This window comes from Heptranchias perlo, chromosome 4, assembly GCF_035084215.1.
Source record: "Heptranchias perlo isolate sHepPer1 chromosome 4, sHepPer1.hap1, whole genome shotgun sequence".
In the NCBI taxonomy this organism is placed as follows: Eukaryota; Metazoa; Chordata; class Chondrichthyes; order Hexanchiformes; family Hexanchidae; genus Heptranchias; species Heptranchias perlo.
Window position 1 is genome coordinate 76,379,390 of NC_090328.1, and position 10,546 is coordinate 76,389,935.

At 40.6% G+C, this 10,546-nt stretch overlaps 1 protein-coding gene across 9 annotated transcripts in view; it reads right to left on the reverse strand.

Annotated features, from left to right (window-relative positions):
- agtpbp1 (ATP/GTP binding carboxypeptidase 1) overlaps positions 1–10,305 on the reverse strand; it is a 399,257-nt gene extending 388,952 nt beyond the window's left edge. For 4 of the 9 annotated variants that reach the window (XM_067983168.1, XM_067983166.1, XM_067983164.1 and 1 more), the window contains exon 1: positions 10,200–10,303. The gene's annotated coding sequence lies outside the window, so the exon portion shown is untranslated. Of the gene's footprint in view, positions 1–10,199 lie in introns of all 9 variants that reach the window. The other 5 variants (XM_067983162.1, XM_067983167.1, XM_067983163.1 and 2 more) reach the window with 2 other exon arrangements.
- Positions 10,306–10,546: the final 241 nt, after the last annotated feature.

The following is a 10,546-nucleotide window of genomic DNA, read 5'->3' on the forward strand; positions in this document are numbered from 1 at the left end:
GTATGAGATTAGTCACTAGTCTGCCAATTTTCCCCACTTCCCTCAGGGAAAGTGCCTGGCCTCTGCTCCGTATTTTCCGCCTCTTCTCCTTGCTCCCCTCCCAAAGAAACAAAATGGCTAATTCACGTATGGAAAATCACCGCCATATCACTCAAATCATGCATCTCTGAGGCATAACAGCTGCTACACTGACCTGATGTACCACCAAGCAGCACCGTAAATGACATTTTTCTGAAACAGCAAACCATTTTTAAGGTAAAAATATAAACAGAAACTTAACAATCATTATGCTCATCATGTCCTTTGTTTGGATTAACAGATTTCACCAAAGCCAACATTTTTCTAAAATGCCCCCATTCTATTGGACAAGATTATTACTTCAACATTAGTTCCTAGCAACCTGAATGGTTGTAGTGTCTGAAATATAAAGTCATCCATTTGTGAAAACTAGTGGTTCATTACAAAGAATGTACAGCACAGAAACAGGCCGTTCAGCCCAATAGGTTTATACTGGTATTTATCCTCCACATGAGCCTCCTCCCACCTCTCCATCCAACAACATATCCTTCTATTCCCTTCTCCCTCATGTGTTTATCTAGCTTCCCCTTAAATGCATCTATGCTAGTCCCTCAACTGCTCCTTGTGGTAGTGATTTCCACATTCTTACTACTCTCTGGGTGTAGAAGTTTCTCCTGAATTCCCTTTTGGATGCGTTAGTGACTATCTTATATTTATGGCCCCTAGTTCTGGTCTCCTCCACATTTGGAAACATCTTCTCTACGTCTACCCTTTCATAATCTTAAAGAACTCTATCAGGTCACTCCTCAGTCTTCTCTTTTCTAGAGAAAAGAGCCCCAAGCTATTCAATCTTTCCTGATAGGTATAACCTCTCATTTGGAAAAGGAGGGCGGGGGGGGGGTGTGGTGGGGAGACCTGAAATTAAAGGATGAGATAAAGACAGTAGTGAGAAAGGATCTTAGTTCAGAAAACCAGGATGTAGAATCAGTATGGGTGAAACTAAAAAATAACCAAGGGCAGAAAACACTGGTGGGAGTAGTTTATAGGCCCCCTAACAGTGGTTATATTGTTGGACAGAGTATAAATCAGAAAATTAGAGGAGCACCTAACAAGAGTAATGCAATAATCATGGGGGACTTTAATTTTCATATGGACTGGGCAAACCAAATTGGCAAAAGTAGTTTGGAGGACGAGTTCATGGAATGCATTCGAGACAGTTTTCTCGAAAAATATGTTGAGGAACCAACTAGGGAACAGGCTATTTTAGATCTAGTATTGTGTAAAGAGACAGGATTAATTAGTAATCTTAAAATCAAGGATTCTCTGGGGAAGAGTGATCATAATATGATAGAATGTCACACTGAGTTTGAGTGTGATGTCGTTATGTCCGAAACTAGGGTCCTAAATTTAAACAAGGCCAATTATGTAAGTATATGGGGCATGTTGGCTAAGGTAGATTGCAAAATTAGATTAAAAGATATGCCAGTAGATAAGCAATGGCAAACATTTAAAGAAATAATTCATAATTCTCAATGAATATACATTCCCTTGAGGAATAAAAACTCCACAGGAAAAGTGATCCAACCGTGGCTAACTGGAGAAGTTAAGGATAGTATTGGATTAAAAGAAGAGGCTTACAATGTTGCCAAAAAGAATAGTAAGCCTGAGGACTGGGAGGGTTTTAGAAATCAGCAAAGGATGCCCAAGAAATTGATAGAGGGAGAAAATTGAATATGAGAGTAAACTAGCAAGAAATATAAAAAGATTGTAAGAGATTCTACAAGTATGTAAAAAGGAAGAGATTAGCAAAAGTAAACATGGGTTCCTTAGAGGCAGAGACAGGAGAAATTATAATGGGGAATAAGGAAATGGTAGAGCCATTAAACAAATATATTATATCTGTCTTCACAGTAGAAGACACAAAAAACATACTGGAAATAGTACCAAGGGTCTAATGAGAGGGAGGAACTTAAAGTCATTAAGATTAGTAAACAAAAAGTTATAGAAAAATTAATGGGACTAAAAGCCAACAAATCCCCTGGACCTGATGGTCTACATCCTAGGGTTTTAAAAAAGGTGGCTGCAGAGATAGTGGATACATTGGTTTTGACCTTCCAGAATTCCCTAGGTTCTAGAATGGTCTCCATGGATTGGAAGGTAGCAAATGTAACCCCGCTATTCAAGAAAGGAGAGAGAAAATAGGGAACTACAGGCCAGTTAGCCTGACATCAGTAGTAGGGAAAATGCTAGAATCAATTCTTAAGGATATAGTAACAGGGCACTTAGAAAATCATAATATGATTCGGCAGAGACAACACGGTTTTATGAAAGGGAAATTGTGTTTGACAAATTAGAGTTTTTTTGAGGGTCTAACTATTTGGTAGATAAAGGGGAACCAGTGGATGTAGTACATTTGGATTTTCAAAAGGCATTTGATAAGGTGCCACGTAAGAGGCTGTTACACAAGATTAGGGCTCATGGGATTAGGGGTAATATATTAGCATGGATTGAGGATTGATTAACGGACAGAAAAGAGAGTAGGAATAAACAGGTCATTTTCGGGTTGGCAGGTTGTAACTAGTGGAGTGCCGCAGGAATCGGTGCTTGGGCCTCAGCTAAATACAATCTATATTAATGACTTAGATGAAGGGACCGAGTGCAATGTATCCAAGTTTGCTGACGATACAAAGCTAGGTGGGAAAGTAAGCTGTGAGGAGGATGCAAAGAGGCTGCAAAGGGAGATCGATAGGTAAGTGACTAGGCAAGAAGGTGGCAGATGGAGTATAATGTGGGGAAATGTGAGTTTATTCACTTTGGTAGGAAAAATAGAAAAATGGATAATTTTTTAAATGGTGAGCAACTATTAATTGTTGGTGTTCAGAGGGATTTGGGTGCCCTTGTACATGAAACACAGAAAGTTAACATGCAGGTACAGTAAGCAATTAGGAAAGCAAATGGTATGTTGGCCTTTATTTCAAGGGGGTTGGAATATAAAAGCGTAAGGAAGTCACTGCAATTGTACAGGGCTTTGGTGACAGTACACCTGGAGGACTGTGTGCAGTTTTAGTCTCCTTACCTAAGGAAGGATATGCTTGCTTTAGAGGGGGTGCAACGAAGTTTCACTAGATTGATTCCTGGGATGAGAGGGTTGTCCTGTGAGGAACGTCCTGTGAGGAACGATAGAGTAGACTAGGCCTATACTCTCTGGAGTTTAAAAGAATGAGAGGTAATCTCATTGAAACATATAAGATTCTAAGAGGGCAACTTGACAGGGTTGATGCTGAGAGGATGTTTCCCCTGGCTGGAGAGTCTAGAACTCGGGGACATAGTCTCAGAATAAGGGGTCGGACATTTAGGACTGAGATGAGGAGGAATTTCTTCACTCAAAGGGTAGTGAATATTTGGAATTCTCTACCCCAGAGGGCTGTGGATGCTCAGTCGTTGAGATCGATAGATTTCTGGAAACTAAGGGAATCAAGGGATATGGGGATATGGGGATATGGGGATAAGGCGGGAAAGTGGAGTTGGGGTCGAAGATCAGCCATGATCTTATTGAATGGCGGAACAGTCTCGAGGGGCCGTATGGCCCACTCCTATTCATATTTCTTATGTTCTGGAATCATCCTAGCAAATCTTTTTTGCACCTTCTCCAGTGCCTCTATATCTTTTTTATAGTGTGGTGACCAGAACTGTTTGCAATATGCCAAGTGTGGTCTGTACAAGTTTAGCATAACTTGTCAATTCTATCCCTCTAGAAATGAAACCCTGAGCTTGGTTTCCTTTCTTTATTGTCTTATTAAACCTCCGTTGTTATTTTTAGTCATGATGTGGAGATGCCGGTGATGGACTGGGGTTGACAAATGCAAGGAATCTTACAACACCAGGTTATAGTCCAACTGTTTTATTTGAAAATCACAAGCTTTCAGAGGCTTCTGTAATCACCAGGTATTGTTCTCTGACTATAAATGCGGTAACCTTCCATGGAATCCAAATCCCACACTCACCTGACGAAGGAGAAAGCCTCCGAAAGCTTGTGATTTTCAAATAAAATAGTTGGACTATAACCTGGTGTTGTAAGATTCCTTGCAGTTATTTTTAGTGATTTGTGTATCTGTACCCCTAAATCCCTCTGCCCCTCTACCCTGTTTAGACTCTTATTTTCCAAGGAGTATGTGGCCTCCTTGTTATTCCTACCTAAATGTACTACCTCACACTTATCTATGTTGAAATTCATTTGCCAATTACACACCCATTCTGCAAGTTTATTAATGTCTTCCTATATTTTGTTGCAGGCGTCCTCAGTATTAACTATACCCCCCAATTTGGCGTTGTTCACAAATTTTGAAATTGTACTTACAATTCCCGAGACCAACTCGTTTATGTATATGGTGAACAACAGTGGTCCCAGCATCGATCCATGTGGAACACCACTTCCCACCTTTCGCCAGTTTGAGTAACGATCCTTAACCCCTACTCTCTCTTTTCTGTTTTGTAGCCAGCTTGCTATCCATTCAACTACTTGTCCCCTGACTCCATATGCTCTGAACTTGATCATGAGTCTACTATGCAGTACCTTATCGAAGGCCTTTTGAAAATCCAAATATATTACATCTACTACATTATACCATTTCTGAAACCACTGTCTTTGGCCCCCGCCACAAACTCCATCCCCCTCCCTGACCACTATCTGAGGCTGAACTAGACCGTTCACAACTATTTAACCCTGAGCTGAGCTTCCGATCCCCTATCCACTCCATCACCAATTCCGCCTACTTCCACCTCTGTAATATCACCCCGCCTGGCCACTTCTCTCACTTCCTTCAAAAAGGCTCTTAAAAACTTTGGGATAATTTTACAAATTTGTGCTTCTGGCGCTGAGCTTTGCCCAGCTGGAGCACATAGTGGGAAGTTGGGTGCAGAGATCAATGGACAGAAAATCCTGCAGAAACAAATGCGCTCCTAGCAGGTGAAGCTCCATGCCAAAAGTGCAAGTTCATAAATTGTATCTTCATATCTCTTCAATCATGCTTTAATTTTTCCTACTAAAACTTTCTATCCCTGCTTAGTGTTTTCTTTCTCCTCATTGTTAAGCATTTTGAGGCATTCACCCACTTGAAAGGCACAAATGTAAATGTTCTACCAGTGTGCAAACTGAATACCAGCCACTGCTTCTGCCAGGCAGGGCGATTAGAGCTAATCGATTTCCGCCAAAGTGTTCCAATTAAATGCCTTTTCCCGTATTATACAAAATCACAGGCCAGTCAGTTTAACTTTGGTGGTGGGGTAGAAACGATAATCCGGGACAAAATTAACAGTCACTTAGACAAGTGTGGATTAATAAAGGAAAGCGAGCACAGATTTGTTAAAGGCAAATCGTGTTCGACTAACTTGATTGAGTTTTTTGATGAGGTAACAGAAAGGGTTGATGAGGGCAACGAGGTTGATGTTGTGTATATGGACTTTCGAAAGGCATTTGATAAAGTGCCACATAATAGGCTTGTCAGCAAAATTGAAGTCCATGGAATAAAAAAGGGCAGTGGCAGAATGGATAAGAAATTGGCGAAGTGACAGGAAACAGAAAGTAGTGATGAACGGTTGTTTGTCGGACTGGAGGGAAGTATACAGTAGTGTTCCCCAGGTGTCAGTATTAGGACCACTGCTTTTTTTGATATATATTAATGACTTGGACTTGGGTGTACAGGCACAATTTCAAAATTTGGAGATGATATAAAACTTGGAAGTGTAGTAAAGAATGAGGAGGATAATGATAGACTTCAAGAGAACATAGACAGGCAGGTGGAATGGGCGGATACTTGGCAGATTAAATTTAACACAGAGGAGTACGAAGTGATACATTTTGGTAGGAAGAACAAGGAGAGGCAATATAAACTGAAAGGGTGCAGGAACAGAGACCTGGAGGTATATGTACACAGGTCGTTGAAGGTGGCAGGACAGGTTGAGAAAGCGGTTAAAAAAGCATACAGGATCCCGCGCTTTATAAATAAAGGCATAGAGTACAAAAGCAAGGAGGTTATGATGAACCTTTATAAAACACTGGTTCGGCCACAACAGGAGTACTGTGTCCAATTCTGGGCACCACACTTTAGGAAGGATGTGAAGGCCTTGGAGAGGGTGCAGAAAAGATTTATTAGAATGGTTCTAAGGATGGGGGACTTCAATTATATGGATACACTGGAGAAGCTGGGGTTGTTCTCCTAAGAGCAGAGAAGGTTGAGAGAAGATTTGATAGAGGTGTATAAAATCATGAGGGGTCTAGACAGAGTTGATAGAGAGAAACTGTTCCAGTTGGCAGAAGGGTCAAGAACCAGAGGGCAGAGATTTACGGTGAGTGGCAAAAGAACCAAAGATGACATGAAGAAAAACCTTTTTACACAGCAAGTGGTTAGGACCTGGAATGCACTGCCTGAATAGGTGATGGAGGCAGATTCAATCATGGCTTTCAAAAGGGAATCGGATAAGTACTTGAACAGAAATTTGCAGGGCGACGGGGAAAGGCCAGGGGAGTGGGATTAGTTGGATTGCTCTTGCAGAGAGCCGGCACGGGCTCGACGGGCTGAATGGCCTCCTTCTGTGCTGTAACCATTCTATGATTCTTATTTATTACAAATAATTCAGTTTTATCCTGAACTTTAAAACAAAATATTGATAACTTTAAAGCTACAATATTTCCCAGTACTTGTGGTCAATCTCATAAATCTAAAGCAATTAACTATATTTACTGTACAGTATTTGCTATTGTACACCGCTAAATTTATGATCACAAGTCTGAATCAGAAGCAAAGCAATAACTGTGATTTCAAGAAAGCAGTAGAGATTTTCCAACAGTTTATATTCTAGTTGGTAGAACTTAATTTGGTGCTTTGTTCTCAAGCTGTTGAATCCCTCCTACCCACCCCCTCCCCAAAACACACACTTAAATTAACTGATAGTCTGTAAGACATGTATTTGTAATGATTTTGAATGATAATCTGAAGGGGCATCAAGTAGACAACAGCAAAAAAAAATTTTTTTTTTTTTAAAAAGGCTAATTTTAAAACTTCAAAAACCCAGAAATCATCCCTAGAATCATTTTAATATGAATGTGCTGTCTCAAAAAGAAGCAGTACACCCTATAGCTAGCTCTGAAAACAAAGAAAACTGAATTGAGACCCTGGCCAATGCATGCAGAAATAATCTGTAATAGCTTATGATAAACCTGATGTTTAACTCAAGTTTTACTATGCCCACTATAGAAACAGGGATGGAGTTGTGGGTTCAAAGAGATTATAGAACAAATCACTGTCTTCACTGGCAAAAATAGTCATAGTGAAGATTAATCATACATGAAGTTAACCCCACCAGATATTAAGATCAGCCTTGATATTTTCTTACACACTGTTAGCCATAATATTCTACTGTATACGTTTAATAAAAATGTTTAAAACAACAAAGGCTTTCATTAGCATGCATACTGCAAAGCTTTTTTTTTAATGTACTATAAACCAATTACAAACTTTCCATATTGACTGTGACAATTTGAGACACCTCTGTATTATATTTCTAATATAACCATTGACTATTCCAATGCTATCCTGGCCAACCTCCAATTGTGCACCCTCCATAAACTTGAGCTCATCCAAACCTCTGCTGCCGGTATCCTAACTCGCACCAAGTCCCGTTCACCCATCACCTCTGTGCTCGCGGACCTACATTGGCTCCTGGTCCAGCAACAACTCTATTTTAAAATTCTCATTCTTGTTTTCAAATCCCTCCATGGCCTCTCCCCTCCCTAACTCAGTAGCTTCCTCCAGCCCTACAACCCTCCAAGATCTCTGCGCTCCTCCAATTCTGGCCTCTTGCACACCCCCGATTTTCATCGCTCCGCCATGGGCAGCCGTGCTCTGGAATTCCCTTGCTAAACTTCTCTGCCTCTCTACCTCTCTCTCCTCCTTCTAACCTACCTCTTTGACCAAGCTTTTGGTCACCTGTCCGAATAGCTCCTTGTGGCTCGGTGTCAAATTTTGTTTGATAATGCACTGTGAAGCGCCTTGGAACGTTTTACTACGTTAGAGGTGCTATATAAATGCAAGCTGTTCTTACTGTTGTTGATATATGAAAAATGTATTTTAGGAGTAACTAAAATTAAGATGGAGATTGGATTAAGATGGAGACTGCCTTTCCCTACTAAACAATGGAGGCTGGAACCCAGTTGTCCTCATGTTGTAGGCAGGTTCTTTGAACTGTACATTAGCCAGGATTCAGAAACCATAGTTCTTGGTGTTAATCAAATTATTGGTCCTTTGAATGACTGGGTATTTTGTTTGTAGATTCCAAACCATGCCCATCAGTTTAAATTGCTTACTGGTGCAAATTATATGAGTTTATAGATAAATAAATTACATCCCAAATGACTCGATTATCATAGGGGCTTTGTTCAGGAAGAAATTCAAAATATGTTTAAAGCATCAACAAGTCCTGGGTAACAGCTGGCTTGCTTATAACCATAGAATGCAAATATCTCCTATCATTGTGTCTTCAATCTTGATTAAATATGACTGACAGATCTTTATTCAGATACCCTTTGATCTGGAATATGTACTGCAATTTTTGTCAGGATCCTCAGTTTAGTTTCTGGAATGCATGCTTGGACTCAATAGGAATCACATATCATATTGCATTGTTCAAGGTCTATGAAAGACTTTCATCTAAAAGCCAATATCACATTGCTTTCACTGCAAGAAATACACTCTACAGAAGGTATTTTAACTTCTTGTAGACTGATTCTGCCTTTATTGTTTTCGAAGTATTTGTACCATCAATGTCTTACTGCTGCTGTCCAGTTAGCTTACTTGTAAATAAATCTATTAGTTTTAGCCAGGAACAAAAGTCTGACTGTGTGGTCTAATTGTTTTTTGGAGTAGACAGGAAAATATAATGGGTATCCTACATGGTCTCAAATGTGTTATACTTAGTTAAGGAGCAATTGGTAGTTCCTTGGCACGCTATTTCACTCACCTAATGCGTAAGTGTGCAGATTTCAGTTCATACGAGATTCAGTCTGCTTATGGAAACTGCCTCTTTTGCTTGGTATTTGCTTGGTTCCTTCATTGTCGCTGGGTCAAAATCCTGGAACTCCCTTCCTAACAGCACTGTGGGAGAACCGTCACCACACGGACTGCAGCGGTTCAAGAAGGCGGCTCACCACCACCTTCTCGAGGGCAATTAGGGATGGGCAATAAATGCCGGCCTTGCCAGCGACGCCCACATCCCGTGAACGAATAAAAAAAAAACATGCAGATTCCATGCCAATCATACAGGCCAACGCTTAACATTCATCTTTCAAAAATGTTTGATAAAATATTTTTTAATGGTTTTTTTTAATATCTTACAAACATTACCCTCAGGTATTGTACATTAAGTACATGCCCAGTGTACAACTGATTGGTAAGTAGGAATTCTGCAACCTTTCTACAATTGCAATATTGCAGTAGTCAGGATTATCAGCAAACATGCAATGTTCTGATGTATAGGCTTTTAACACGGATCACAAAGGTATTCATACTAATTTAAATCCAGGCGTTCAACTGTTACAGAAAAATATAATGTAAATTGGAGGATGCAGGTTCAAGTGGTTACCGTAATACGGATAGCAGTACGAAAGTACATTCAACCAAGTCCAGTCTCCTTGAGCATCAGCTGAAGACTTTCTTATTTTGGTACAAATATTGCACAACCCCAATTGCGTTCTCACCGCAGCGCAAACTGCAAGCGTACGGTAAAAAAATATCTTGACAGGTGTGAAACGTGTTCTATCTAGGTTGGGATTTCCGTTACAGGTTATTAAGTTGCAATTTTTATAAACAACATCTTTTTTATCATAAAGTTAACGCAATCACTTAACGTTAACATTCCACACAGTGATTCCCGGCTTTGCTGTGTACAGTACACCAGAGCTCAGGCAAGTGAGCGGGCACTACGCTAAAGGAAAGACGGGGCCTGTCACAAACCAAACTGACCGCCAGTCAGCAGTTTTTTCCCCACACAGCCTAACATTCTGCAGAACAGGGGGTTTCCTGATTTCGATATCTCAGGTTTATAACATATGGGAAGTTGCACTAGATATAAATATTTCATAAAGCAAACGGAAAGACGACAGCAGACCCGCTGAAACAAATGCCTACCGTTATGATAAGAGGTTGCTGCCTTCTTCCTTCGCCCTCTGTATCGGGAGAGCAGTTACCGTGTCAAAGCACCGTATGCGACGGAACGCCGCTGTTTTGATACAAACCCATCGAACGTCACCGCGCGCCTGCGTCAGCATCCGCCTGTGCCACCGAGACCCTCCCTGCAAATGTTGTACACTGCAAAAGTAGACCATTCACCCAAAGCTCTCCGTGCCGTCAGTTTGCACTGAGACTCTTATTTTTTTTGGGGGGTGGGGGTATTAAAATGTAATCTATTTTGACCTGACCTGTTCTGAAAATCCAACACCCGCCCAGTATGTTATAATGGGTTTGCATTCGGTCTC